Source organism: Microcaecilia unicolor, chromosome 2 (assembly GCF_901765095.1).
Source record: "Microcaecilia unicolor chromosome 2, aMicUni1.1, whole genome shotgun sequence".
Lineage (NCBI taxonomy): Eukaryota > Metazoa > Chordata > Amphibia > Gymnophiona > Siphonopidae > Microcaecilia > Microcaecilia unicolor.
Window position 1 is genome coordinate 634590594 of NC_044032.1, and position 6289 is coordinate 634596882.

The following is a 6289-nucleotide window of genomic DNA, read 5'->3' on the forward strand; positions in this document are numbered from 1 at the left end:
GAGTGGGGTTTGGAACTCAGCAGGAGAGAAGAGATTCAATTGATGGATGGATGGAAGTGGGAAGCAGAGCTTGAATCTCAGCAGGAGGGCTGAACGTCTTGAGGAGCAGAGAAGAGATTCAATGGATGGATAGTGGAGAGAGAGGGTTTTGCACTCAGCAGGAGGGCTGAATGCCTTGAGGAGAGAAGAGATTCAATGGATGGATATTGGAGGCTGGGGAAGTGACTTGGAGAAAATCTACTGCTTATTTCTGGGATAAACTATGAACACTTGTAAATTGCAATGAGGTGGAGTCTCATATCACTTGGCATCAATCCTCATATCACTCCCATGGTGAATCTAAGCTCGTGCATTTGTTTTTAATCATTGACTGTAAATCACCTCCACCCTATTGTTGCAATTCCAATTAATTTAATGGTAACCTGTGCTCTCACAACATCTCTTAAAAATATATATATAAATACTCCAAAGACACTTAGCTTAAAGAGCCTGTATGCTTAGCAATCCAAATTGGTGTGTATAGAAACCCCGGCAAGTGCCTGTTTCGCCATGCTTCTTCTGGGGGAATCTCACACCGTTTAGCTATTGTGTGTCTGATCGCAGCTTCTTTGCAGAGTTTATTTAGTTGCTTTCACCCATAATTCTAAACACTGTAGCCCCTGCTTGATTTTAAACACAGTATCTTTAATTTCTCTGTCCAGCGAGATACAGAGTTATATGGTCCACAAAGATAAGGGGCGCATTGTAATGTCTCCAAACCAGGGGCGTAGCTACGGGTGGGCCTGGGTGGGCCCAGGCCCACCCAATCACAGCTCAGGCCCGCCCAATTTGTCCTGCTCCTCCAATCCGGTGCTGTCTTCTAGGTGCCGGTTAGGCTGCAGTGAGAGTGCTGCACAACCTTTCAGTTCTGCCCTGTCGTAGGCGGCGTAGCCAGGTGGGGCGAAGGGGGAGCGGTCGCTCCCCTAAATGGATTTTTAAACAAAACGGCATCTATGCAATTTTGAATCAGCGGGGCCAGCACTTTTTTTTTTTTAATATGCAGTTTCTCCTCTCCCTTCCCTTCCCTTCCCACCCTACGGTTCCACAAAACGCTTCCCTCTCCGAGTCTCCAAGCCCAACACCACTTTCGCTGCAGCAGCAACAACAAACTGCTTGATTGGGCCCGGCAATGGATCCTTCTGGCTTCGTCACGAGTCCCGCCCTCGCGCAAACAGGAAGTGCCCGAGCTGGAGGAGTGAGTCGAGACGCGGTAGAGGGAAGGAACAGAACAAAGCAGGTTTGACGATCCCCGCGGGGGGGGGGGGGGGGGGCGAAGACAACACAGAAAGCGGCGCTGGACTCGGGGAGGGGAATGGAAGGAGAGAGGGGACACAGCGGTTGCTGGACTCGGGGGGGGGGGATGGAAGGAGAGAGGAGAAACAGCGGTGCTGGACTCGGGGAGGGTGGGGGATGGAAGGAGAGAGGGGAACAGCGGTGCTGGACTCGGGGAGGGTGGGGGATGGAAGGAGAGAGGGGAAACAGTGGTGCTGGACTCGGGGAGGGGGAGAGAGGGGAATCAGAAAACAGTGCTGGACTCAGGGAGGGGGGTTGAAGACAACGAACTAAAGGAGGAGATGCTACTACCCACTTACAAGAGGAGAAGAAATGGAAAGCCCAACCTGGGAAATAATTTGTAAGGCTGACTTATGGAACAAGGGGGAAAAAAAAAGACTGGGACCAGCCAAATTCCCAGACAACAAAGGTAGAAAAAAATATTTGTATTTAATACTTTGTAGGGACTGAGATACTGCTTTGTAAAATGTACATTTTTTTCTATTTTTATTTTGCAAAAATGTACATTTAAAAAAAATGTTTTATTTTGCATTTCTTTCTCTTTTTTTTACCAGTATTTATTGCACTGTTTATAGAGTCTGGCTTCCTTGGGCAGATTGGGGGGAGGGTCTCTATTTCAATTTTTGTTGTTTTGTTTTGGTGGCTCCGTATTCTGTATTAGATTGGTAGCAAGGAATGTTGTCACAATTTGTGTTTCTGCCAGGTGCTTGTGACCTGGGTTGGCCACTGTTGGAAAAGGAATACTGGGCTAGATGGACTGTTGGTCTGACCCGGTATAGCTACTCTTACGTTATATAGATGAGGGTTTGTCCATGTTCTGCATCTGTGACTGAGGTGAAGGATTCTGCTAGCATGTAGTGTCTGTGTAGGAATGTGTAACAGTGCAGCTTGTTCCAGTTTCTCAACAGTAGGTATATTGGTGCTCCAGAGCCTAGTGTAATATATATAGCACTGTCTTTTCATAGGTGGGTTCAGTCTGTTAGTTTGGTGTTCTAGGGCAGTTCTGGAGTACCCCCTTGCCAGTCAGGTTTTCAGGATATCCACAATAAATATGCGTGACATTGATTTGTATATACTGCCTCCATTAAATGCAAATCTTTTTCATGCAGATTCATTGCGGATAGCCTGAAAACCTGAAAGGCAAGGGGGTACTCCAGGACCACCTAGGGAAACACTTCTCTAGGTCCTACTGTAATATTTATATCACCGTCTTTTCATAAGTGGGTTAGGGCTGTTATGATGTGGTAAGTTTTCAGTATAGGTTTTGGGTGTCTTTTTGCAGAGGTTTGTGTTATTTCACAAAGGGGCCTGTTTACTAAGGTGCTGTGTTTTTAGAGCACCTACACTTAGTGCGCTCGTTATAGGGATATTGTAGGCACATACATGGTTAATGCGCGTTAAAAATGATAATGTTGTTTAGTAAACAGGGCCCAAAGTGTCTAGCCCTATTTGAGGCTCTGGGGCAAGGGCCACCAAAATAAAAATGTTCAAGACTAGTGATCTTCACATCCTGTAGAGTCACCACACAAACAAAAGCCCATCTTGATTTAAACAAGGTGTCTAGCAGTGGAAGGACTGGGTGTGCTATTCCTGAGGTGATGGTCACGATTTGAATATTTTTATTTGACGTTAAGAAGACAGGTTGCCTGCTCTGGCCAGTCCAGGGACCTCTTCTGTGTCCTGCCTACTGATGTAACTTACTGTTTCCTTGTAGGCAGGACACAACAGAGACATCCTGTATTAATCAGTGCCTGCTACAGCCCCTGAGCAACAACACAGATACTACTGTCTAGCTGACACCAACTGGTGCCTATTTTATAAAAGTCTGCTCCCCCTGCGATGAAAACCTGGCTACGCCTCTGGCTAGGGGGGATGGAAAAACGGCGCCTATGCGCATTCATCGCCAGTAAGTTCCTGCAGCGCATGTGGTGCCAGTTGGCTGGATCAGATTCGTGTCTTGCTTTGCTGCGGATGGTTGGCGGCGCCAGCGGCACCTGCTTGCCGCTTTCAGCCCACTCAGCCGCCTGCCCCCCTGTGCTGCCGGTGCCTGCAGTGCTTGAAGCCAAGAGAAGGAGCAGAACGTCGTCCAGAGAGCTCAGCCGCAGCCATTGTAGTAGTAAAGTAGCTTACCACACAAGGCCGCTGCGGCTGGGATGAGCTCTCTCGACGACGTTCTGCTCCTTCTCTTGGCTTCAAGCAGTGCATGCACTGGCAGCATGGGTGGGGGTGGGGGGGTCTGGTGTGTGTTGCAGGCTGCACTTACTGCTGCAGCCCAGCTATTCGGCGCAGCAGCGCTTGACCGTGGTTGGTTGTGGAAAGCTGACTCCTGTGACCTGTTCTTCTTTGACTGCTGGGCTGGCGCCATGGCTGTAGTAGAGGTAAGGTAAGGGACCGTTCCCACAGCACATGTTGTGTGTGCTGTGGGTCGCTGAGTTCCACCTCTGCGGCACTTGTAGGAGCTATCACCCGACCCGTCCCCAATACAACACAGGACAGGACAAGGAGGTTGAAGAAAACAGGAGATGGGGTGTTCCTATCTAGTCCATTATACGGACTTTAGCAAAAGAATTTTCAAAATAAATGTGTAGTCCATCTGTAAAAAGCCTAAAACAGTTCTAGTTGGATAGGCATTAGACAGTGCCTTAAAAGGTGGAGGTGGGATTTTGTTTTCTTTTTTTACTTATTTAACAGCTTTTTAATTTATTTGAAACCTTCCAATATCTAGAGTTAAATATAAAATAAAAATTGAACATCAGTAAAACAGCTTAAAAATTATTATAGCTGGTAGAAATAGCAGTGATAATCTTTGTATTTTGTGCTCATTTATCTACAAGTTTCAGTGAGAATATTCTATTTCTTGATCTTAACTGTTCATCTTAATTGTTTCTGTAATCTGCCTTTGGGAAGCCTGGTGTTATAAAGTGACATAGTTAATGATGACAGATAAAGACCTGTAGGGTCCATCCAGTCTGCCCAGCAAGATAAACTCATTTTACATGGTATGTGATACTTTACTTGTATACCCCAGTTTGATTTCTCCCTTTCTTTCTCAGCCCAGCACTGCAGGTAATACAATTTGTAAATGCTTTTTTTTAACATCATAATGGTGGGATGAGTAGGGGGTAGGACAGGGCTGACACTAGGCTACAGGGACAGGTGGGAGTAGGGTGGGGCTGATGCCAGGTTATAGGGATAGATGGGGGGTAGTGTAGAGAAAGGAAGGGCTGATGCCAGGCTATGTGGATGGATGGGGGGGGGGGGGTAGGAAAGGAAGGGTAGGGCTAATGCCAGGTTATAAGAAAGGATGAGGTGAGCAGGGAAGGGAAGGGTAGGACTGATGTCGGGCTACAGGGAGGAATGGAGGAGTCGAGAAGGACAGAGCTGATGCTGGGCAATTGATGAGGGTTGGTCTGTGTTCTGCATGTGCAAAGTGATTCTTCTGGCATGTGGTTTGTGTTGGGATCTACAGTGGGGGAAATAAGTATTTGATCCCTTGCTGATTTTGTAAGTTTGCCCACTGACAAAGATATGAGCAGCCCATAATTGAAGGGTAGGTTATTGGTAACAGTGAGAGATAGCACATCACAAATTAAATCCGGAAAATCACATTGTGGAAAGTATATAAATTTATTTGCATTCTGCAGAGGGAAATAAGTATTTGATCCCCCACCAACCAGTAAGAGATCTGGCCCCTACAGACCAGGTAGATGCTCCAAATCAACTCGTTACCTGCATGACAGACAGCTGTCGGCAATGGTCACCTGTATGAAAGACACCTGTCCACAGACTCAGTGAATCAGTCAGACTCTAACCTCTACAAAATGGCCAAGAGCAAGGAGCTGTCTAAGGATGTCAGGGACAAGATCATACACCTGCACAAGGCTGGAATGGGCTACAAAACCATCAGTAAGACGCTGGGCGAGAAGGAGACAACTGTTGGTGCCATAGTAAGAAAATGGAAGAAGTACAAAATGACTGTCAATCGACAAAGATCTGGGGCTCCACGCAAAATCTCACCTCGTGGGGTATCCTTGATAATGAGGAAGGTTAGAAATCAGCCTACAACTACAAGGGGGGAACTTGTCAATGATCTCAAGGCAGCTGGGACCACTGTCACCACGAAAACCATTGGTAACACATTACGACATAACGGATTGCAATCCTGCAGTGCCCACAAGGTCCCCCTGCTCCGGAAGGCACATGTGACGGCCCGTCTGAAGTTTGCCAGTGAACACCTGGATGATGCCGAGAGTGATTGGGAGAAGGTGCTGTGGTCAGATGAGACAAAAATTGAGCTCTTTGGCATGAACTCAACTCGCCGTGTTTGGAGGAAGAGAAATGCTGCCTATGACCCAAAGAACACCGTCCCCACTGTCAAGCATGGAGGTGGAAATGTTATGTTTTGGGGGTGTTTCTCTGCTAAGGGCACAGGACTACTTCACCGCATCAATGGGAGAATGGATGGGGCCATGTACCGTACAATTCTGAGTGACAACCTCCTTCCCTCCGCCAGGGCCTTAAAAATGGGTCGTGGCTGGGTCTTCCAGCACGACAATGACCCAAAACATACAGCCAAGGCAACAAAGGAGTGGCTCAGGAAGAAGCACATTAGGGTCATGGAGTGGCCTAGCCAGTCACCAGACCTTAATCCCATTGAAAACTTATGGAGGGAGCTGAAGCTGCGAGTTGCCAAGCGACAGCCCAGAACTCTTAATGATTTAGAGATGATCTGCAAAGAGGAGTGGACCAAAATTCCTCCTGACATGTGTGCAAACCTCATCATCAACTACAGAAGACGTCTGACCGCTGTGCTTGCCAACAAGGGTTTTGCCACCAAGTATTAGGTCTTGTTTGCCAGAGGGATTAAATACTTATTTCCCTCTGCAGAATGCAAATAAATTCATATACTTTCCACAATGTGATTTTCCGGATTTAATTTGTGATGTGCTATCTCTCA